This window comes from Corvus brachyrhynchos, unplaced genomic scaffold, assembly GCF_000691975.1.
Source record: "Corvus brachyrhynchos isolate BGI_N302 unplaced genomic scaffold, ASM69197v1 scaffold246, whole genome shotgun sequence".
Classification (NCBI taxonomy): Eukaryota; Metazoa; Chordata; class Aves; order Passeriformes; family Corvidae; genus Corvus; species Corvus brachyrhynchos.
Window position 1 is genome coordinate 1,220,339 of NW_008238447.1, and position 23,729 is coordinate 1,244,067.

The 23,729-nt window shown below is 39.4% G+C and overlaps 1 protein-coding gene across 2 annotated transcripts in view; it reads right to left on the bottom strand.

Annotated features, from left to right (window-relative positions):
- SOX5 (SRY-box 5) overlaps positions 1-23,729 on the bottom strand; it is a 601,783-nt gene that overhangs the window by 553,210 nt on the left and 24,844 nt on the right. The window contains exon 1 of one of the 2 annotated variants that reach the window (XM_017736703.1): positions 18,725-18,883. The exons of the other annotated variant lie outside the window; for it this stretch is intronic. The gene's annotated coding sequence lies outside the window, so the exon portion shown is untranslated. Of the gene's footprint in view, positions 1-18,724; positions 18,884-23,729 lie in introns of those variants that run through there. 2 annotated transcript variants of the gene reach the window in all.

The following is a 23,729-nucleotide window of genomic DNA, read 5'->3' on the forward strand; positions in this document are numbered from 1 at the left end:
TGCAATATGCAAATTTCAAGATGATATTTTAGCTGATGTTTAGTTGAAGCATGTGGCAAAAAACCTGGCTCACAGCAAAAAGCCAGCTTGCCAGTAAGGCTTGTGTGCCTGCTAATACAGAGATGTAGACAAAAGAGGTACCCGAGGTTCTGCAAAACCTAAATGAACAAACCTAATTTATCTAAGTCCTTGACAGCCCACACAGTACAAAGCAGAGGTCTTAGGGCAGCAAGAAGGGGAAGTCTTTACAAATACATCACAATTTTTGTACCTTTGTATTCTGCAGATGGGCCGTATTGCTTACAAAGGTTGCATGCTTTTGACTAGGAATGAAGAATACCACAGTTGTGATTTTAATTTGTTTGCCATTAATAAAACTGCTCAAAGCAATCCTTGCTTTTTCCTGGTTCTCCTTTGAAGCCTCCCATCCCAACATTCTGCCATTCTCTATTTTACCCTTGTTGCATAATCTGCAAATACCAAACTAACTAGAAAGAGCCTGAGCAAAGGGGTACTCTACACACAGGTCCCAGTGATTCCCCGCCTCATGGAAGCTGGCAGGCATTTATACACCCTAGGGACAACAGAGGTTTTGAAAACTAAGGTGTCTTTCCTCCTTCCAATATGGTTGCTAGGATTGGAGGATACATTCAATTTATTTATCTGGGGGGTGAGCACATGTCAGGAAGAAAAAGAGAAACAAATTCCTATTTTTTAAAGTGCTGCAAAATTGTCTGAGGAAGCTTCACAGGTTAGCACCACTTCAAACTGTTGCTGCATTAGTTTTGCTTTTACTGTGGAACACCATGGGGTAAAACCTTAGTCTTCCTCTGAAAAAAACCAAAACAAACCTATACTGGTATCAGAAAAGGGTGGGGGGAGAAAAATGACAGCCACTGGCCTGCCCTTTAACCTTCCTAACAGAGCTGGTGGCTGCAATGAAGCTTAATCAATGCAATGGAAGTGACATTTCACAGTCAAATCAAATTAAATGGAAATGAAAGGAAAATCTGAGGTCCAACCTAAAGGCTGTTCCCTCTTGCACCGAGGTCATTGCCATGGCAACTAAATGCTACAAATGTGTAGAGTAAATCCTTAACAAATCTGTAGAAAGCATGTCCAATTGAATATGATAGTTCCTGTCACTGTACTTTGTACCTTTCAAAAGAAAGGGAGACAATAAAACAAAGCACATCTTAGAGCCCATGTAGCAGAAAAGAAGTTCTGCCAGCAAGTACAGGGCGCAGCAGCACACTTAATCTTCCTCTTCGGTTTGGACATGGAGAAACCAAGCAGCTTTACTGTATGACAGCAAGTGGGGAGCTATGGACAGAGACCATATTAAGTGGATTAGGGCATGGTGTGTTACATTTTTCAGTCTTGCTTCAACTGGAGGGCTGATGACTGCGAAAACTTCCTTGTATCATTGCAAACGCATTTAACCGTGGCTGAGAGTAACTCCTACTGCAGAGTGTACAGGGCCTCCAGCATCTCACCCAGCTTCAGCATGTACCTCCCTCACCCTCTGCCTGACATGAGAAGGCTGCTTTCTCAGGGGGTTTGGAATGGTGAAGGGGTGATCAGACCTGCTAGAAAAAATCAGGGGTGCTCCCACCTTTTTGCTTGCAGCCCTTTCTCTGTCCAACTCCAAGGCAATGGGGCTGGAGCAGCTGCCCCCTGACCTACCCACAGCACTCTCTGGGCACAAAGGCTGCTGGAAAAGGGGACATGAACCCATTTCATCCCCTACACAGTCCAGCATCACAGGCAGCCCTCACCCTTATTGTCTCTGCGTCAGCTCCGACTGACACATGGGCAAACTCCACACCTCTGCATGCCCCTGTGGAGAATTAAAGGTAATTACCAATTCCTACTGCCACTCAAGGCGTATATTTCACTCCTCAGCCTAACAGCTTCTGACAATGAAGGGCAATTTAAGAACCACATCAAAATACAACAGCCGCACGCTCACACTCACTCTGCTATTTAATTTCAACATTTCCACCTGTGTAAGCAATGAGATGAGGAGCGGGGAAGGCACCACACAGGATATGGAATTTTTCTGTTCCTTCCAAGACGTGGAAGACTTTTCACACTGAGCTGTGACCTTCCCAAAACTTGTCATTTATCCGAGCTGCATAAGGTGGCAACCATTATCCTCTTCTTGAACACAGTGAAGTTTTGATTCCGCTGTAGTGATGCAGTCACTGTGCATTACAGAAGATCTCGAGAGATTCCATGCCCTGGGCCAGCACAGGCTGGGAGTATTGCAAATCTGATCCGAGGTGACATTTTCTACTCAAATACAGACAGCCCCAGGACATCACACACCTTCCTGCATGAATAGCAATACACACTAATGAACTAATTTCTGGGGGGAAATTGCTACTTCCGGAGTGGGTGGGGGAGGAGACTTCCCTGACACTTCAACCAGAAAAGGACTCTGGTTTTCTTGCGATCTTTTGCTGTTTTTTTCAGCTTTTACAAACAGTGCTACTTCACATGGCTATACACAGTATCTTCAGCCTGGGTCATGAACTTAGGATCTCTGTGTGGTTCATCCCACACTGCGTACATGAAATCACACACACTCCTCTGCAAAGGAACAACCCAGAGTATCCACATACCCCACCATGCTCACAGGAGATTCTCAATTACATGTAAGGAAATAAATTTACTCTGAATTCAGTCTGGTATTATATTGACTGAGTATTGCTGGATATTCTAATTTAGACTAGCCAAGCCCTCCTTTTTATCACACATAACAGTGATATTTACAGATCATTTCACATTTCTTTTACCCTTTAAGTGATGCTGGATGTTTGTGGTCACTCATTCATGCTCCCATGAGTTGTAAATGCACTCAAAAAATCTGGCTGGCAGACCAGGCAAGATGCTTATGCTGGAAGAGTAGAAGTGGCAATTTGCTGTAAAATATACGTAAGCTCTGACTCAGAGATAAAAAAGGGCAAGGAAAATTGCCTTTATATTACCACTATTGTGGTTTTTCTTGAGCTTCCATGGAAAAATAAACTGAAAAAGTACTTCAGAGGACCAGGTAGATCAGAAAAGCAGTAAAGGAATCTACGGAGAGGGGAGATACAAGTACAAAGCTGCAGGCACAAGCACTTGGTGCTGAGACCAGTGTTTTACCCACACAAGTGGTTTCTTAAACTTCTCAATAGACGTTGTTAATACCAACACTAAATTTTAGAGGGTTTATAATCTAGAAATCTACTTACTCTCATAGCAAGTCTCTCTGAAATGCAGCTGGACTGGCAGTCAGGTGAACACCATCACTCAGGTCCCATCAGAATATTTTACTTGAGTAAAATACAGTGTTTAACCCTTAGGTCTGTAATCTTTGCTTTGGGTCAAAGGAAATGGTTTGACATAGAATGGAACATTACAGAACAGACCCAGGGAAAAAAGAGCAAGGAAAAGTGAAAGACACTGAACACATAAAGAGATGAAATGCTGCAAAGAGACCCGTATTCCTATCATATCAACACTCCTTGCACCCAGTTGTTCTTACTCAAGAAAGAAGCAAATGCCTGTGGGAACTAACAGCTAGTGAATGACCTAGTCAGAACTTTAGCACTATATGAAAGGCAACTATTTAATAAAACCTCACCTTTGTTACAGAATTCAGTATTAATAACAAATACAACTTTTTAAACATATTTTTACATAAGTATCTTGGGGATCTTCCTTAATATGCCTTGGTCTCACCCTCATAAAAGAAAGGAGCGACATAAAAAGCAGAATCTGCAATGTGATGGACACTGACAAGCAAATAAGAATTCTGAAGCAATTTTTATGTATTTTTTCAGTACTGTTTGATACATATTTTCTCATGTTATTTCTTTTATATTATTTTTGAGATCTAACAACTGCTTTTAATAAGCAACTGTTATTGCAAACATATAATTATACTAGGCCACAATCCAACAAAGCACTTAAAAGCACAGATTAAAGACACTGAAAACAATGGGATTATTTATGTGCTTAAGGTTAAGCATCTGCTGAAGGACTCGGATGGATCAAAGCCCCATTTCTATTACATCTACAGACAAAATATTATATATGTTAATTAAACGTAAAATATATGTAAATTAACCAGCACATGAAAAATAGCACTTGCATAAATGTTTTTAACCCTATATAATTTGTAATCATAGAATATTTCAGTTAGTCAAGATGAAAAATAACTGCTAATATCAACCATTTTATCACAGAGTGACAAATTCCTGGAACTGAAAAACTGCAAAATAACTTGCCATGAGGGACTTCTCCTCATAAACCATCTCCTGAGTAAGTACTTCATGTTCTGAGGCAAAAAGGAGAAAATAAAGAGATAGAAAGCACATCTCATTTACCTTCAAACTTCAGTAATTCATGTAAGAGCTTGATTTGTTAATTTTTTTTTTAATCAGAGTAGTTTTATTAGGAAGATCCACAAGTTATTTGCAGGTAGTGACTAATAATCTTATTTTATCAAAATATCTTCCTTGTTTTAATTAATTGAACAATTCCTTGTCCTTGAATCAAGGATGAAATGGACCACAGTGCTTAACTTCCATTCTCTCCAGAATTATTTATTTTATTTAACTGTATACCATTTCTTATTCTTTTGTTCACTAATAAAAAACCCATCTTGACTAAAAAAACTTGCAAATCATTATTTCCACTGTAAATTACTGTGTCATTTATATTAACCATTTTAAACAAATAAAGCAATTTTTACAATGTTTCAAATTGAAAATTCTAGAAAAGGCCTCTTGATAAAGTTGAAAATTTCTCATTTTAATCATTAGCCTTAAAAAGCTCTATTTTATATACAAAGACAAATTACCATCTGAAAATTACTTTCACCTGATGTTTCTTTTTAATTTTATGGAGCTAAAATAGAAAAGGCCTCTATTTCATTTCAGTAAAATGTTGTGACAGATGAAACCAAAAAAATTTCTAAAAATGGTTCTCCACTGGAAATCCCAAATGTATTTCATTTTACTTGTAATTTGGAAATTACAAGTACAACAGTTAAAAAAATGTGATTCAATCAGAGTAACACTAAAACTTGCAGTTCTTTCAATTTGTTTTCATATTCACTTTTTCTGGTCTTTCTGTTTTGGTTTTTTTTTTTCCCCTTAGAGCAAATAAAATATTATTACTACCTTAATCTTCTGTAATAGCAAGTACATTTCCTTCAGTATTTTAATAGGAAATTGTGTATGGCTTAATACTGAAATATAACCACAGGAAAAAGTATTAATTGTCTTATGTCTTTAATTTAAACATGTACTTGGAGAATTATAGCCAAGAATTACACTCAATGCAAACTTTTAAATGACAGTAAAGCCCTTAAAATGGCCTGATCACACCTTCTTTTAATCAAATTTATGCCAGCTCACTGACTTTGCTTATGACTTGACTTCAATTTTGATTTTCTCTATGCAAATAAGGATTTCGCTTGAATCCTTCAATAATGACCAACAGATAAAAAAGCAGAGAAATAATGACATACCTGAATAATCAGCTATTCCTGGAAATATTGGGTCAATTAGGCCTTGTATCAGCATACAGAAGAATTTAACATAAAAATGGCTATCTAAGGACACAGGGAAACTTCAGTGACGGGGATATGTGCATTCCTAGGAAAGTACATTCTGGAAACTACACTGCAGTTCCCAGCATAGAGCTGAATATGTCCAGAATAGATTATTAATTCTGATTAATTCCAACTGTACATTTTTGGTAGTTTTAATAGCTGTTTTGATAGCCATCAGAAGTTACCACACCAAGTCCAAAAACCAGACCTTTGGAATTTCTGAAATGAGCACCTTCTCTGCAAAAGTAATAGTCATGGTAATAAAAAAGAAAGTACACAGAATTTTCACTTATTGGTTGAAATGGCTTTTGGTTTTTTAACATGTTTTTTCATTTAGAAGGACACACTGTCATTCACTTAAGATGACAAGTCTACAGATGGGAATCATGCTATCACAGCTTTATCACCAATATTCTTGATTTTTTCTTTCCAAAGCAAAGTAAGGCTACACCAATGGATTGTTGTGCGCATCTTTTTCCCAGACATTATGAATAAATATCAGTGATGGAGGCAAGGGAAAAACAGAAACTGCCCTTATTCTGCTTCGAAGGGATGACAGAATATCCAGTGCTCTCACAGCACTATAGAGTTAGTGCTGAAACATCTGAATGCAGCTAGAGAAGTGCATCTCAACTGTTTTGTGTACCACAGATGTACTGTTTAATTAAGCCATCAAAAAAAAAAAAAAAAAGGAAAATGGAAACAAGGGGATACAAAAGCAAGGGAAACTTCTTGAGCAAGTTAAAGCACTCTTAATAAGTAACAACATGACATTAGTCATTAAGAAACAAGAACTCTAAATAATGCATTCCGAACCTATAGATCTAAACCAGAAGTTAACAAAGGCTCATAAATCTGTTTGTTCATTAAGTTAAAAAAAGGCAGACTTTGTGTTGCTATCATGTCAGCTGGCACCAAACTGTACGCAATTTAGTGCAACTACAAAGTGAAGCCCATAGTCTACAATGGCAGGGTTTTTGATCACGCTAATTAACAGCCATTTTGTTTAAAATAAACAGATACGACTCTAATTGCCTTTTTTACATAAGAAAGGGAAGATCTTAAAAGTGAAAGCATGCAAAAGGAAAGATCAGACAGTCGCCTTTCAGACTGATAAGCAAACTCTGTGTGAAATGAGCGCAAATGAAGTTTGAGACACTCTGGATTGACAGCAGGAAGACGGCAAAGCAAGAGGAGAAATGGCTTCCAGAGGTGGAAATGCACGGACACAGTGCCTTCCACAAGGAAATGCTCTATTTCAGATCCTTATTTTCTCTAGTGTCCCTGTCTTCTGAGCACCTGCCAGAAAGGAGTTTCATTGTTTGCAGGGCTGGGTACCAAGCGGTACCCGATCTTGTGAAATCACCTGATGACACAAGAAGCCTGGTTAGGATGTCTGTACAGACTCTGACAGGACAGGAGAATGTTGTAGGAAAGGAAGGAAAGAAACATGGAAAAGGCACACCAATCTCTGTGCCTGCACCTAACCCTGGCAGCAGAAGAGGGGCCAGACAGCACTGTACTGCTCTGTGTGCCAGCTTCAGGGATACACAGAAAGACCATTCAGGTCCCTGAAAAGTCCTGGTAAGTAACATGCAGGGCAAGTGCTGGGACACAATCCAGTTTTCTAGCTAACTTCAGTGAGCCTGAACTGCAGCCTGGAGTTGCAGTGGAGATTTCGTTTTTTCCTTCTTTACCGCAATGTTGGTTACTTCTACTAGATGGATTATATTTATTGCTTTTCAAACCTAACTTCAAATACGCTTTTTGAAGTGCATTATAACATTGCAGAGTAAAGCAATGAAGTAAAAACCTTAAAAACTATTTACGTTAAAAACGTTCCCTCACCTTTCTCCCCCCTAATAAAATTCACACTCCTGAATTCACACCCCTGCCAAAAAAACCCACTCTGGTAGGTTTTAGGATGCAAGCAAAGAATAATATCATTCAAAAATGCCTCTCTGTACTTTAAGACTCTCCTTAATAACAAACCCTCTGTTACAGCAACCTGCAGCATCCTTCCTCAGCAGCACAAATTCCTACATGTAACAGCAAATTCTGACTCTCTTCCACAGTATTTCAGAGATAAGAGCAGGGTCCTTATTTTCAGGACACCACACAGACTGCATGTTTTCAGCATATTCAAAATATCATTGTAAGTTCCAAAATCACAGTAAATTGCTCTGCTTAGGCACAGCAGGCTTTTATGCCATTGTGCTAATGGTACAGCAGGAGACTGAGTTTTTGCAGGACCTGGTCAAAGATGTGGCAGCAGCTCTCACTGGAATAAGGGTCTGTGAAAAACCTCATCGTTTCCCATTGCATCTGATGGATGAACTTCTACTTGCTTTTCCTAATGCCTCACACCACAGTTTGTACATTTAAAACAACAAACGAAGCCCCATTCAAAAAGGATTTGAGGATTTGCACATAACCAAGAATTTTCCCTCAGATGAAACAGAAAGAAGACTGTCACTCATTAGCCACGTTAATGAACATGTTGCTGTAAGAAATTTAGATACAACAGTGAGAATCTGACAGCATAGATTACATCTCCTCAAACACTGTTAGTCCCTCTTCTTGCTGGGACTACAGGAGGAAGTGACTCTGGGATGGACAGGAGAGCCAAGGCACTGAACACACAGATCTGCAGGGTGCAGCTGACCTAAAATTCCCATGAGACACCACACCACCATTCACATTCAAAGGTTCTTCTGTTTTCAGCTGAAACTGTTAAGTAAAAATTATCCTACATACATTTCTCAGAACTCAGCTTTCCAAACCCAGTTTTAAACCGAACATTTTCAGCCAGCTTTAATGATAACAACATCAGAGAAGAATTTCATCACAAGAGCAATCTCCCTGGCCTTCAAATACTTTGTTAATATAACTCTGAGCATCAGACATACTCCCTATCAAAAACAAGCATCAGCATATACTGCAGGGGAATTTCATTACTACTGAAACAGTACCGTGTATTGTACTGCTGGCTGGGAAACTCAGACTGAATGACTTCAGCTTTCAGATCAGCAGCCAGAACAGACTACAGCTGGCCTAATTTGATTTAGACGAGGCCATGTTGTTGCTTTTCAAACATTAAAACCCCACAGAGTCATAAAACACCAGTGGTGGTGTTGCCCGAGCAAGGACAAGCAGAAAGATGCAGCAGCTTTCCCGGCACAAACGAAGGTTGCCGAAATATTCCTACAAGAAATACACTGTGGGAAATAAGACATTAAAAGGGAAGTAAGTTAGAAAACAAGGTGGATTTTAGCATTAACCTACCACTAGCATCAGGTCAGAAATCATATTGGAGAGCCATGAGTGACGTACACGTGCAGCTGGTTTATCATCTCACTATGGCCAAAGTGATACTTTCAAATACAGACCATGTTTATGTATCAGCAGGTTATACAAGAATGTTAAAGGCAGTGATTACTACAGTACCATTCTTGGTAAAATCTGTCATATTTTTTGTACCAAAGGATTATCCTCATAAGGAAAAAATAATTTGGCTAAAATTACAACCACAGTTCCTTGTCGGTCCCTTCCGCCTTAGGGTATTCCATTGGTTCTTCATTTTCAAAGTATCTATTTGCCTTCTGAATCTAGAACCTACTAACTTTTCAATTTGACTTCATTTCTTCCTGACTAGGTCACATGATAAAAAAAAAAAAAATTCCTTACCTAAAAGGGCAATTTTAGCAAACAGAACTGAAGTCCATAAAATAAATACAAAATAAGCACATAACCTTTCACATTCTCTCCTTTATGTGTGAGTCTGTGTCCACTCTTCTCTCTTCTAGGAGATGTTTTGAGGGACAATTCTGCTTTAAAATCAGATGTTAAACTGTAACTAACCACTAGTATCAGCTGCACTTGTAAGAAGGCTTTCAGCAGCAATTTTACACAGCACAACAAATGACATAAACAATTTGCCTCCAAAGATCTGACTGCCCTTCTAAACTATCATACTTCTTCAAAGTAAAACACAAAAATAAACCATCATAACAAGCAAATTCCTAAAAATTAAGTTCTGAAAAAAAAAGGTGTGGCAAATCTGGGCAATAAAAAATTTGAAATAAAAACTTCATTTGAAGAATTTAGGATTGAAGTCTCAAGTAAGTAGTACACTTTACTGTAATTCTGTGTTATGACCTCTTGTTAAAATCAAATGCATAATTTACCTTACCAAGAAGTATGGCAATAACTGGGAATATAACTACAAGTAGGATAAAAGTAAAACAAACTACAGGCAATCAATAAACAATAATGCATACTGCAATGCAGGATTTTTTTGTAGATAAAAGCTTTTTAAAGAATTATTCCCATAGCAGGAGAAACACTCCACGGTTACTTTAAAACAACAAGACGTAACATATGTTTGGAACTTTGCAGAAATTCTGTATCCTGGAATTTGAAAGTTCTATAGAGTATCACTGAATTTTTCATATTTAATGTTTTCCATTGGAAAAACCTTTGGGTTTAGTGTTCATTCAAACCCCAGAAGCAGTAAATCATGTTTTCATTCCAATACCTAAATAAATAAGAGGATTTTATTGAATGCAGAACAGTAAATGCGATTTTATGAAGTTACATCCACTACAGTGTCATCTCTGTCAGGTTTTACATAACACTGGAGAGACTGTGCCTATTTCTGTAATGGCCATTTTCATACTGTGCTTGAATAAATCCATCTGGGTTACACACCAATCATGGTACCGTTTCAGAAAGTGGAATAAAACCAAGTTAGTGCAGTCATTTCTGTCACAAGAAAACCTTATTTTCATCTCAGCACTACGGCTGGACGCTTACTGAGCCATGACCATTGATAATATTGAAATTGTTGGTGTGGAGAGACAAGTGAAGGAAGGACATCTCCCACCTATCCAGCTCATATAGTCTGTGTTCTGAACTTAGTAATAATAAGAAAACACCTATGGCACCAAGCCAAGCCATGCACTGTCACTAGCTTGGGCTTTACAGAAGACTTTAACAATGCACAGGTTTTTAAAAAAGACCAAGTCATCACTGCTGGACTGTGTGAGTCCCACACAGTTCTATCACACATGCATCCAGCCAACATAGCTCTTATTATCTCCTTAATACACATACTGCAGCACTGCATTGCCACTTGTGTTAAGGGAAGTTTACATTATCCTACTGGTGATATTTGCCGTCATAAACATGTTTTCTTCAGTTACACCATTCAGGCTGTATTTTCCACAGAACACGAGTTCTTGGCATAGGACAAAAGGAAAGCAGCAGTGAGCTTCAAGTGTACATACCAAACTCTCTCATGACAACAGTGGCAGGATCAGCAACAGAAGCAGCAGGTTTCATTTGCAAACCAAGGCAGTCAGATAAGCAAGTCATGGAAAAGGGAATTTCACTGTAAATCGTTTACTGGCATTATATTTCAGCTCACAACTATTGCTTAGTGAGCAGTTTGGGTTTTTTTTGGAAGGAATATTTCAAAAGCAAGTCTTTGAAGAGGAAGATGCTGTCTTACACTGGGAAGCAGTGTCCTATCAAAACCTCACAAAAGCTTTCATACACTACATAAAGAAAAGGGAAAACACAGGCCATTCCTGACTGCTGGATTCAGAAAGTGTATAGCTGAATCAAACCCAAACTCCCTAGCTTAAAATAAGTTTAATCACTAGCAATTCATCTTTACCTTCAGTGTTCATAATCTCTAGTATGATACCAACCAGATTCCCCTCCAGTAGTTCCTCTCTATTGAGATTGCTGTAAAAAGCAGCACTGCAGCCACTTTTGCTTGCAGTGTCCTTTCCACTTTACAGTTCTCTCCAGCAGTCTGAATTACTCAAACATATACCCTGATTGGCCTCCTGCTTTTCTGGAGATGCAGCTCCTAGTAAGTCCAATCCAATATAGAATTTTTGCTCTCATCACTCAGCCAAGTGAAAAAAAATCTGAAAACAGAATTTCTCCTGTAAGCCATTCTTTTCTGAAGAAAAACATCTAGGGGGGAAAAAAAAGGAAGAAAAAAAAAGTAATCAAATGAATAGTCAAGGAAATGCTTTTTGTCAGGAACACATCTTTGGAGTCGCTTCTAGGTGGCTGGGCATGTGTCACAGGTGGCTTCAGCAGATACTTTGGAAGCAAAACTATTTATTGTGAAGTATAACAGATTTAATTCTGGGTTGTTTTTTGCTTCTTTAATTTTCTCTTAAATGAAAAATGCTTATCCCTCTTACTCATATCATTTGGATTAGAATGCCTAAACATTTTGGCACTTCAGATATTTTTCATATGGTTTAAAACAACTTAAACATGAACATGTGAGAAGATTCATAGCCTTGGACCACACCTTCATGCAACAAAATTAGCTTCAACAGAGTTGCAGTATCTCTGCCTCTCACAGAACAGCATCAAAAATACGGCAAATACCAAAATAATACGTGTCTCCATCACCGTGTGCATATATACACACACACACATATATATGTGCACTCACATGTATATACTGTATACACACAGATTTCTTGTACATTCTTCCATGACATGTTCACAAACTTCAGAAGCTGATTTGCATTTTAAAGAATTATTAAAATAGCCTTAATCCCAGTGATCCAGAGCTCACCTGAACAGCACTTAAATAGGCAAACTGAAAAGTCATTCTTAAAGCACTTCAGCACCACCTCAAAGCTCTCAGGAAAGATTCTTCTACAGATCTCAAACTCTCTCAAAAGAACCTGAGAATAAAGGAGGACTTTGCAGCATGTAAAGTCGAATATTAGTGAGAATGTAAGTTTTGTTCCCATACTTTCAGTGTAATAAAAAGGTGGATACATTTTAATGACACGCTGTGGCATAAGTATTGTCTCTTTAATGCAATTCTGGTTACATAGAAACATTTCTCACACAAAACAGCGAGATTTTACATACTCCTCCTGATTTCATCTTAAGGTTCTTAGATTTGAAAGATTTAATATTTAGCCAAATGAAAATATATATTAAAATTATATATTCATGTTCCAGGTTGCACAAATTTCATAGTATCTCATCCCCAAAAATGCAGCCACTTTTATAGAGGAATCCAGGAGCTGATCAACAGCACACAACACTGTTACAGCACAGTTCACAGAAAGAAATGAACACATTAGATGTAATTTTAAAAAATTACCAATTGACTGGAGAGACTTTAGGTCTTCATCTCTAAAAAACACACGATCCTTTAAAAGTAAGGATCCTGAGGAAAATAAAACTTGGCCTACTTTACCACACATGGCTCTATGCCAACAACTCTACATGACCTCTGTTTAGCCTCCAAGAGCATTTACACAAACCTAAAAATTCTGGTCCATGTTCCGCCCTTGAATGTGTACACACAGCTCCGCCGCAGTCAATGGCAGCTGCGTCTGTACAGCTGAGGGCAGAATTCAACCATGTTACCAATATTGGAGAGATGAAGTCAGCTCTGCTGGAAAGGCAATGAGCCTTGAATCCACCCAAGAAAGTGTTCCTCCCCAGAAAGAGACTCCCCAACAAAAAGTACGACACTCACGTTTTAGTCATTTTGGTGGCGCTTCTGCAAGAGAGAGAAAATTCAAAGGGAAGGTGCTATGCTTGTGTGGCTCACACTCAGAAAGGATCGTACGCAGCGCCGTGCCTTATATACGAATACATCTATATGTATGCATGGGTGTATTTTTCTGAGTGGGAGAGGCTGTATTACAGATGTAGCCGAAGTCTCAACTCTGGAATTACTGACAACAGCTCTCTCAGACCCAGTTCACTTGCAAGCACCAGTCATTGCAGGAAACGTTAAAACGTGTACTTTGTAAAAAGAGCAGCCATTTCCTTTTCCCATTCAAAATACTAATTAAGACCTACAGATCTTTCTTCTGACTTCTCTTTCTCACTGTATTTATTTATTCTGTATTTATTTACTTATTTATTTATTTATTTGGATGGTAACCTCTTATCACTCACACAAGGACAAACAAAAACTGCAGGGCAAATCAGGTACAGAAAACAGATGTTGTGATACCCTCGTGTGAGGGTATTTTAGCCCACAGGAGACAGTAATGTTAAGCTTTATGTGGTAAAGACAGGATGTGCATCTGGCTCTGCCCTTATGCTCCCTGATCACTAGCCCATACCTCCCACCTTCAAAGCCACAGTCTCTCCCTCTCCAGGAAGCCACGTGCAGCTCTGCCTGTGAAACTGGGAGAGAGGCAACAGCAGGAGGCCACAGCACGGCACTGCAGCCAGGAATGGGGTCCCCAGCAAAGCCCCACCTGCACCACCACAGACCTCCACAGCTCGGGCTCTGCTCTGTGCACATGCCCTTGGCTCAGCCCTTGGCAGGCAGGAAGGGAATGTAGGACATGGCTCTGCCCAGTGACCTGATGTGACACCTGCTCCCCTTGCAAAGCCACCTTTCTCCAGCATGGAGTGGTGCTGCTGCAGGGAGACACTTTGGGATTCTTTCCAATACCTTTAAGTTATTTGGAGAGTACAGCACCAGATGGCCACAGGTACTACTAAATACTGCTGTGGCTTGTAGATGCTGGGTAAGTCTAGAATCACCATGTCACTTCTCTTCAAAGACAAACCATAGATCACCATAGCACATATAATGTGCAGTTACGGAATGGCACTGGAGCTTCACTCATATCTCTGGAAATAATATGATTTACACTGGCTATGGGTCTGGCTTTTTAATTTCAATTACTAGAAAATTATGTTGGAGTTGTCAGCATGATGATAACTCATGCTAATATACCCTGATTTTTAGAACTAAGTGGTGGCCTGTTGTCTGGGTATTAACATGACAACACAGAAATAACACCTTTTGGAGCATACTGCAAGTATTGAATGCATTTTAAAGGTTTTCCACTTACAAAAGTTATCAGCACATTTATTTCGGTCTGCAGCTTCTTAGAAGGGCCCCATGTTCAGTGGAGAACTATTAGAAGGCCTGCTCCTGATCTCCAGCCTCAGTAATGCATTTCTCTGATGTGCAGTCCCCACTGAAAACTTCTAGTAGCTCAACAACCAAGTTTCGGAAACTACAAAACCTGACATTGGGCACAGAGCTTTTAGTGCTCAACACCCGAATTTGAACCTGGGCCATTCCATTGCCTTCCCCTCTAGTTCTTTTTGAGAAGAGGTGGTGTCTCTTCCCTTCCTTAATGTCATCTATTTCTGGATTTAAGACAGCAGTCTTCTCCTGCTCTGCCCCTCCAGTTATTTCTTGAAAGAAGGACACATGTTTCCAGTAAGGGTGAAGCAAGAGGGACGTGTGAGCTCAGCGTTTCGGGGCAGACTCTGCACAGCTATTCTGGGACTGCCGGAGCCGTGCAGCAGAAAAGCATCAAACATTCAGGGGAATCCCCTTCTGTCACTTTTATTATTATCGCAGAAAAAAAGTAGTGATGATGTGTCTTCTTAGACACGGTCCTGGGCAGGAGGGTGCTCTTTATTTTAGGTAAAGGCAGGAAATGAGTAATAGATTTCCTCTGCAGTCGAACGGGGGGTAGGGGCTGCTTGGTTGAGTGAGCTTTAGCCTCTCAATATTTCAACTTTGTGCTAAATAAGGAAAGTAGTTACAATCCTAACTACTTTTATCATTTTTGGACATTTCAAGTTCAAAAAAATAAACTACCTGTGAGTCTTATCCTGTTACTCTGTAAGGAATTTTCTGATCTCATCAGCTGGAAAATTGAGGTAAAGTGTGGTGTACAGAAACACATGGAGAGTTTGGGAAACCACTGTTCCCTCACACAGCACTAATGCATTTTCCATATAATTTCTCACTATTATTAAAAAAAGTTCTGTTTCCCCAGTGGTAGAAGTGATGGGATTGCTTTTTTATATATGGGTGGATAGATAGACAGATAGATAGATAGATAGATAGACAGATAGATAGATAGATGCAATCCCATCATATATATTTTTATATACAGATGATGATGATGATTTTTAGTATATATAAATTTTTTCCAGAACCGGTCCAGATGCTCTTGCAACAAAATCCCCACACAGCCACCTGTGCCGTGTTTACACTTGGCCTCCTCCTACCATTACTCCCACTGATGAAGCTACACAACTGTTAATAAAGTTTGAGAGGGGGAAGATGTTTTTGCATGCAAAGCAGCTGTTAGCTCACAGCACCAGCTCATGTTCAAGACTCTTTTTTACCTGGATGAGAGCAGCCCCATTTCTGTGTGTGTTTAAACTTCCTGCAATATTGACTGAATGGCTTTTTTGCCTCACAGGACTGAAGAGCCACATCAGACAACTTCTCAGTGTAGAAAATCAAGCAAAAGGAAGGAATAAAAGCTTAAGAAGCCATCAATGAAAAGAGACTCCACAACTTAATAATTAACATGCTAAAGAGAAACAGATGAACAGGAGAATGAATTTGTAAAGAAATCTGTATAAAAAGGAAGTTGTTTCCATTTCAGAGGAATTTGAAATGTTTCCTGAACTAGTGTATTAATTCTGTTGGGGCAATGACTGCTTAAACCCAAAATGTAGTAAGATTCTACAGCAGAGCAGCAGTTAATTTTGACAGTATGGATTTTCCACTTAAACTGATAGACACTCCCCGCGATGACACGCTCCTACACTGACTGAAAGGTCACTTGGAAGGCTGCGCAGTTCCTGCCATACACTTCTGTCATTCTGGAGTCCTCACTGCTTACCATGTTAGTGTTGACTGGTCTGACCCAGGCTTACACTTCAAACAGTGACACTTAAGTAGTATTTACTACCGTCATGTTACTTATTTACAATTTTGCCACTTATTAAAAAAAAAAAAAAAAAACAAGAAAAACAAGTTTTCTCCTGAAGTTATGCAAAACACAGAATTTGGGGAACATATTAGGCTGATTAATATTTTGACTGACTTCCTCTCAGAAGAGCAGTCTCACCTTCAAGGTGGCAGCCCCATTTTCTACCCTCATTCTGTTTCATTCTTCTCTGCTTGCACAGCCAAACTGGGTCTGTGGGGACTGGCTTTGTCCCATTTTCCTCAGAAGGTCACTGCATGTTGGAGAACAAAGCTTCAGCTTCTCCTGAGCATTTGCACTGGATATTCTTTCCTGTCATTGATACCCCTTTCCATAAACGCAAAATTTTACCACATTTCCTGTATTTCTACTAAACAAATACCATCAGCTTGCAGCTTCTTCCCATGACCAAGCAGACATCTCTTTTTTTCTGAATTTTTGTCTATGAATCAAATTTATAAATATTTCTATCATACTTGCACCCAAGGTTTCTTAATTTCTTACTCCTGAAGGTAAGTTATTTTTAATATGCAAACTTAAACTCCACTTAAAACTTCCACGAACGTTTCATAAGCCAAAATTAATATTGTTTTTACTTCAGCTATCATCATTACCATCTAACATTGATGTCTAAAAATAACTCAATTATGACCTATAAGAAAAGCAGGAATTTCAGACTTTGAAGTAAAATACCAGAGATGGAAAGCTGAACTTAAATTAAGATATTCAAATGCATAAATAATATGTGCAGTATAAAAAACCCAATTCCTAAGAACTCATTACATGGGTACCATGAACAGGCTGACAACCATTTATGTGCTTTGTGCTGTCCAAGAAAGAGCAGAACCACAGAACAACCTGTGAAATATCTGATACAATGCCCAATTTCACTAAGTAACAAAATGGCCCCTGGCATCACCAACATGGGGTAAGGATTGTGACATATTATGTCATTAAAAAACAGCACACCAACATAGTAGCACTGACCTGATGTGGGGTCAGTAAGAGCACCAGAATGGGGTTCCCTGCACAGGGAACTTCAGTGTGGCTTCCCTCTAGCTTAGGCGTAGTTGGACCACGGATGTACTGATCAATAACCACGTCCTTCTCTGTATACTACACCACGGTGAGGAAAGAGAGAATGATTGTGAAGGGGACTGAGAGTAAGAAGCATTTTGATTTTCCCTCGTATTTTTTCTTGTAAAAAACCAAAATTGCATAGCCTTGTCTACTTCAAAGGGCTCATTTGAAAATCCACATCTAAAACCCCTTTAAAAAGAAAGTTAGAAATCACCAGCGAAGCAGAAATCCTCAGTCTCACCACCACGCCTGTGTTATTTCCCCGTTTGTACTGCTGACCCAGGTCTTTTTTTTTCTCTCCTTCCCCCTTCTCACACCATGAGTGCTTCAGTGAGGCTGCTAGTCAAACATATCCTCAAAGCTCCCAGTGTTGTTCTATAAAAGGATGAACAATCGAAAGAGAGAGATCAGCAAAACCTGCCTCAGGGGTTCTGGGAGAGCCAGGAAGAGGAGTACCTCATCTTAGCTGATTTGTTTTGAGTAAAATTTTTTTAAAAGTGAGATTGAGGAATTGACAGTAGGAATTTTTCAGTTTTCAGTATTCTTGTCTGCTGCATTAATGCAAGCCAGGCTCCCTAAGCTGGAAACCAGGCACACACAGTTGCCATGTCTGAAGAAAAATCACTGCAAAAAACCTTTTAAAAGGTGAATTCTCTCCTGGGACTAAAGAACAGCATGAAAAAGGCCACACAACCTTTGTGATTTCTTATCACAAGTCTAGCAAGACTGAGTCTTTTTCTCAAGTCCTTGGGTTCTGAAGCCACCTGATTGCATAGGAATATCAGTTTCCATTAAAAGAAAAAACCACCTGCCAATGACGTGTAAGCATTTGCAGGATTATGCCCATAACAATCACATGAAATTTAAGGAATATGGGTGTTATGCTGTCCCTTCAGAACTATAATGACCTGAAAATTTAGGTGTTACTAAGTTTCTGTTTTTCAAACGTACTTTCTTAAGTTCCTCTAACTTTTACGTTATTGTGTTTTCCTTTTTTGTCTGGGTAACTACAAAATCATAAGAAGCCAGGAACATCAGTAATTCCTAAAAATAGCCATCCTATCCCCCTTTCCAAATTTAGAAATATATGGCATTTCTCATGAAAATGGAGAAATAAAGCATTCACTAAAGGTGGAGTGACCTATTTTTGGCTTTTTAGTCAGCGCTTTTTTTCCCTCTCAATTCACCTTTTCATTTTCCTATCCCGAATCCTTATTTCCTTGCTCCTATTTTTATTTGGGGAGTAACTGTCACCATTACTCACATTGTCCATCTCTTTCCAGTTTTCCCTTAATTTTCAGTTCATTCTCCCTTGCTTCCTTCCACTTCAAGCTCCTTCTCCCCAGCTCAGCTTTTCCCTCGTAAAATCGCCTTGGAGCAGCACACTTCTCCAGCTCTATTTAAGTCCCACTTCAGTGATCATAAAAGGGCATAAACATATAGCTGGGAAAAAAAAAAAAAAAAGAAGACTGTTACAGCTGATTAAAAAGAAATCAGATGATGAATTGTATAAAATAAGGTCAGAGTCAGTTGGCAAAATAAGATGCAAAATAAGAAACAAACATTTGTGGAGATGTAGTAGGGCTATTTAAACTTAAAGTATTTAAATTTTTCATTTCCAGAGGCTTTGCTTAAATATTCTTTATAAGCACGCTGTCAGTGAGGTTCCAAAGTATTTGTGATCCTAAATTCAAAAGACAGCTTTCATTTTTGGTTCTGTAAAATAATTTCTGTTCAGCTGAAACAAAAGTCCATCCCCACATCAAAGAATAAAAAACACCTTCTCCAAAATGTTTCCATTTGATGTGAAATAACTGTAATCCTCAAACCAATCAGCAAATTGAAAAATCTACTTTTGTGTAAAGTGCTCTGGATCCCTTTGGGATGAAGAGCACTGTATCAGCCCTAGAAATAATTAACCAACATTTATGGAATGTCAAATGAGCCTCTGCATAATGCATTAGATCTTCCTACCTTCCAAACACTCTTAATGTTAAGGAAAGTGTATCTGTGACTCCAACAGATGACAAATCACTTTCCTTTTTCTAAATATTTTCTTGTTGCTGTGCCATCCCTTGATCTACTATCTTTCCACCACCAACGCCCTCTCCCTTCTTCCAGGCATTTATTGCTCGTGTGACATCTTTTCTGTCATCCCCTTGACGAAAGTTTACCCAGATCTCTGGAAGCATCTCAATGTCCACCTTCTTTCTCCACTTTTTTAGGAAAGACAGCACTGCATGCAGGAGAGCTGGTGCTTCCCTACTCCTTGTTTTCCTCCTCTCCTCCCTCAGGTGACCTACATCAGCACACTGTAGACTCCCCTTTCTTCCACCACCTTGTCTGAGTGTGGGGCTGAGCTCAGCAGCTGGCCAAGCCATCATTTGAGCATGCCCAGCAGAAATGCTTCCACACTCACAACCAGGGATGCACTTTCAGGCCCTCCAATGAGTTCTTGGCAGCAATCTACATAACAAAGCCTGGAAACCTTCACCAAAATAAAAATAAAAATGAGTCACAGCCCTTCATTTCCCCTAACAGAAGCCAACATGCCAACGTCCACACCTTCTGCCTTCACTGTTGTAAATAGAAATAATTTCACCTGTAATTTTCAGTCTCATTTCTGACTTCACATGCTAACAAAGCTCTGACAAACAAAAAATATACTCACCGGCACTGGCTCTGAACTGTTTTCCCTTTTGACTCCCTTTCCTCTGCCCTTGCAGCAGACGTGGCTGGTGATGCTTGTTAACTATCCCCTCCTTCCCTCACAGATACCCTCCACCCAGACCTTTCGGAGTAGATGAGCACGAAATGCTGTCCCTGAACAGAAGGAAATTTACGGTATAGCCAGTAATTATCAGTGAATATTACCAATCCCACAGAGGACAAGGAAATCTCTGTTACAAAATCAAAGTATGAAAGTGCAGTCCTTTGTGTAAAAGGGAGAGGGAAAAGTAACATTTCTAATTGAAAATTAAAGCAAGAAGCTAGATACTAGCAAAGTACATTTATTGTGTTAACGTACCATTTGTCTTCTGGGCAAGTTACTAAAGGTCATTTGTTCTTCATAGCAAGTGTTGAAAATAGTTTATGTTGTGGGTCTAACTTAAAGGAACAATGTCAAAACCCTCAGGCCCAAAATGACCTTTTTATGCCAACACAGAGATCTAAATCTCTTACTGAGGATAGTGGTGATGTTTGCATTTCACTCTCTCCCCCTCCCTTCTCCTTCTAACCTCCCCCTGCTTTCACATGAGATACCTCACCACAGAAGACAGCACAGACTGCAAAGTTAACATGCCCACTCCACACCTCGTGCTGCTCAGCCCTTGCTCTGCCCATCCTGCCAGACACCCAAGACAAGCTGCTTGCTGATGTGCCTGGTTCCCAACCTGCCCTCTAACCAAGTGAGAGAGGGAAAAGGGAGGGGAAGGGACCAGACCTACCCTCGCCTGCTGAAAGAAAAGGAGTACACCCTGCCATGTGCTCTAGAAGGTAGAATATAGTGACATGGGCAGTTCTTCTTTCAAAACCCCGTGACAATGCTGTCCTCCTGCCTAAACAAGCCTCTCAGGGTCACCTCTAGCTGGTCGTCCCAAAAGGGCCTGGCTGTAAAAGAGGGAGGATCAAGGTTGCTGAGGTGCTGCTGATGAAATAATAAAATACATCAGTGTAGGACATACACACAGAGAAGCAGACACAGATACAGAGGGATTTGAATATAAAGGCTCTGAATGGTTGCAGACTGGCAAAACACCTGGAGCCTCATGTGATTCATTTAAAAAACAGCCCATCTTTACTACTGCACAGATGCTCTCCCTCAAGTGTTAGTGTAAGATCAACGTGGTGGCCTTGTCCTCCTGCTCAGTGTTGTCACATTATCCTCAACTCTAATCTGAGCATATTGTGAGCACCTGCAGATGTGGGGCACAAAGAGACACTAAGCAGCACTTTAGATGAAGGAACTATCATAAAATGCATCATGGAACTGTAAACACCTTTTCACTTCCAAGGAGAAGTGCACTGGGTAGGCTGCATTCCGGCTTCCTGCACTGCTGCCACTCTCTTCTGAGGGTGAGATTTTCTGTCTCCGCAGCCATCATTCCCACGCTTCTGAGCCACACCTGGGACTTCTGACATATGATACATCACATACATGAGATATATGAGAGTACAGGCAACATGTCATGTTCTCCTACCCCACGCATCTCCCACAGGGCTCCATCTAGAAGATACGTCTTTTCCAGGCTGAATCCCGCAAGGTGAACACCTCCCATGAACTAACGCTGAGCAGGCTTAGCATAACCTTTCAGAAGGCACTCAGCACTTTGCAGGATTTAAATGCAAAAGCCTCAAAAAGGCAAAGCTCATTTTCCTGAATTCCCAGCTCTGGCTGCCATTTGTGACAGACTTCACACATTTATGTGCTGCCCTGTCACATTTGGGTGGCAAAAAAATGGCAAAGTATAGATGCCGTGACAAGTAGATGAGACATGTTTTTCCTCTTTAGTGTTCTTAGGCTCAGATTTCCCTTCAACACATAGAGGAAGAGAAAAAACCCTTGGGGCAGACAGAAACAGTTTAAGAGTTTAGTTACTCTGTTATTGTGAAAAGGATTTTTAAAAAATTAAAAATTCAAACATTATAAAATACAGAGCAGGGCTGGACTTTCTGAAATTCTAAGTGGAGACTTTTGTACATGTAGACTAATGTAATAAGTAAAAATATGCACAGGCATCTAATCTAATGCATATTTTTATAGAGAAGTCTTATGAGTGAATTTCTATATTAGATGCATGAACTACATTTATGAGTTTCCTTTTTTCTTTTTCGGTTGGTTGAAAAGACATGTAGAGAAAAATACAGGAACAATTCAGACACAACTGTGGTTCCTTTTTATGGTTCCCACCAAATCCAGTATTTATTTTCATTAATTTAAGGATCCAAGACCAAACCACTTACCTAGCTACCTAATAGGTTCTCTTTGAAGGTTTATTTAATACCAGACATACACTTAAAAAAATATATATAAAGTACAATTTTTAAGTGTGGGAGATAAAGGCAGGATATCATATCGGCATCTAGTTCCTAAATACCTGTGATTCTTGTTTTGGTTTTGCACTTGATTGTGGCCATTAATGTTACAAGAGAAATGCTCAGCTCACAGATGGAAAATCTCCCCGCAAGGGCTCTACGAGAACAGTTACCATCAGACTTCTCAGGGTTCATTGGGTGGCTCACAAGAGTATGAAATACTGCCCCATAAAATACATATAAATAAATAAACCTACAGTTAGATTTAACCACACTGTTTGTGTCTTTTTGCATCGAGTATATGCACTTTTATTAGTCAAAAGCAAGTATTGACACACATCAAGATTCAAAGTCAGAGTTATCACTTGGATGGTATCCCCTTGACTCAGACATGTCACAGGATTTCCTTTAATGGGCAAAATACAAACTTGAGTAAATTCTCTCCTCCACAGCCATAGTGAAGCCACCAAGTATCCAATAGTAACTCTGACCTTAATCAAGCTTCAATATGGAAATTTTATTTCACCCTAATCTCCCATGTCTGTTTTAAAGCAAAATGCCCAAGTCAAATCCAGGGACTGAAAAAAGTTTATTTTGAATTGGGAGATATTAAATATTCTAGCTGAAATCCTGGTTCCTTTGAATACCACAGCAAATATCCCATTCACTTCAATACTGCCAAGATTTTTACCATGGAGAATGGCCTGGAATTCAGTTTGTAAAGGTGAAGCAATAAAGGGTCTGAATCAAGTCCCACTGAAGCCCATGGACAGACTCCTATTCATAGCAATGGAGTGGATCAGACTCTAAGTCTGTCTTGGCACAGTTAGGAGCTGTACCCTCACAGATAGTGAAAGAATTGTTGTAAATGCCAGACAGAATTAGGAAGTACAAGAACACCCAGTACTTTATACGACATTTTACAACAAGTTCAAAGTTCTAAACTGGACATAAAGTTAAACAAATTGCAATTAGATTAAGAATCAGTCACTTCAATGTATTAAAAACCCAAGGTAAGTTTTCCTGTAATATTTGAAATAGGCAGTGCAGAATAACAATTTACTTAAATGTAAAAATAAACCTGTAAGAGAGAGAGACAAAGACAGAAAACAGAATAATCTCAGGGGAAGGGTGGGGAATAAAACCATAAATTAAAGCTGTAATTCTAGCCTTCAGTGATGGCTCTACTATTTCAACTATGCTTTTGGCTTCTATGTCCATTGTAGTGAATC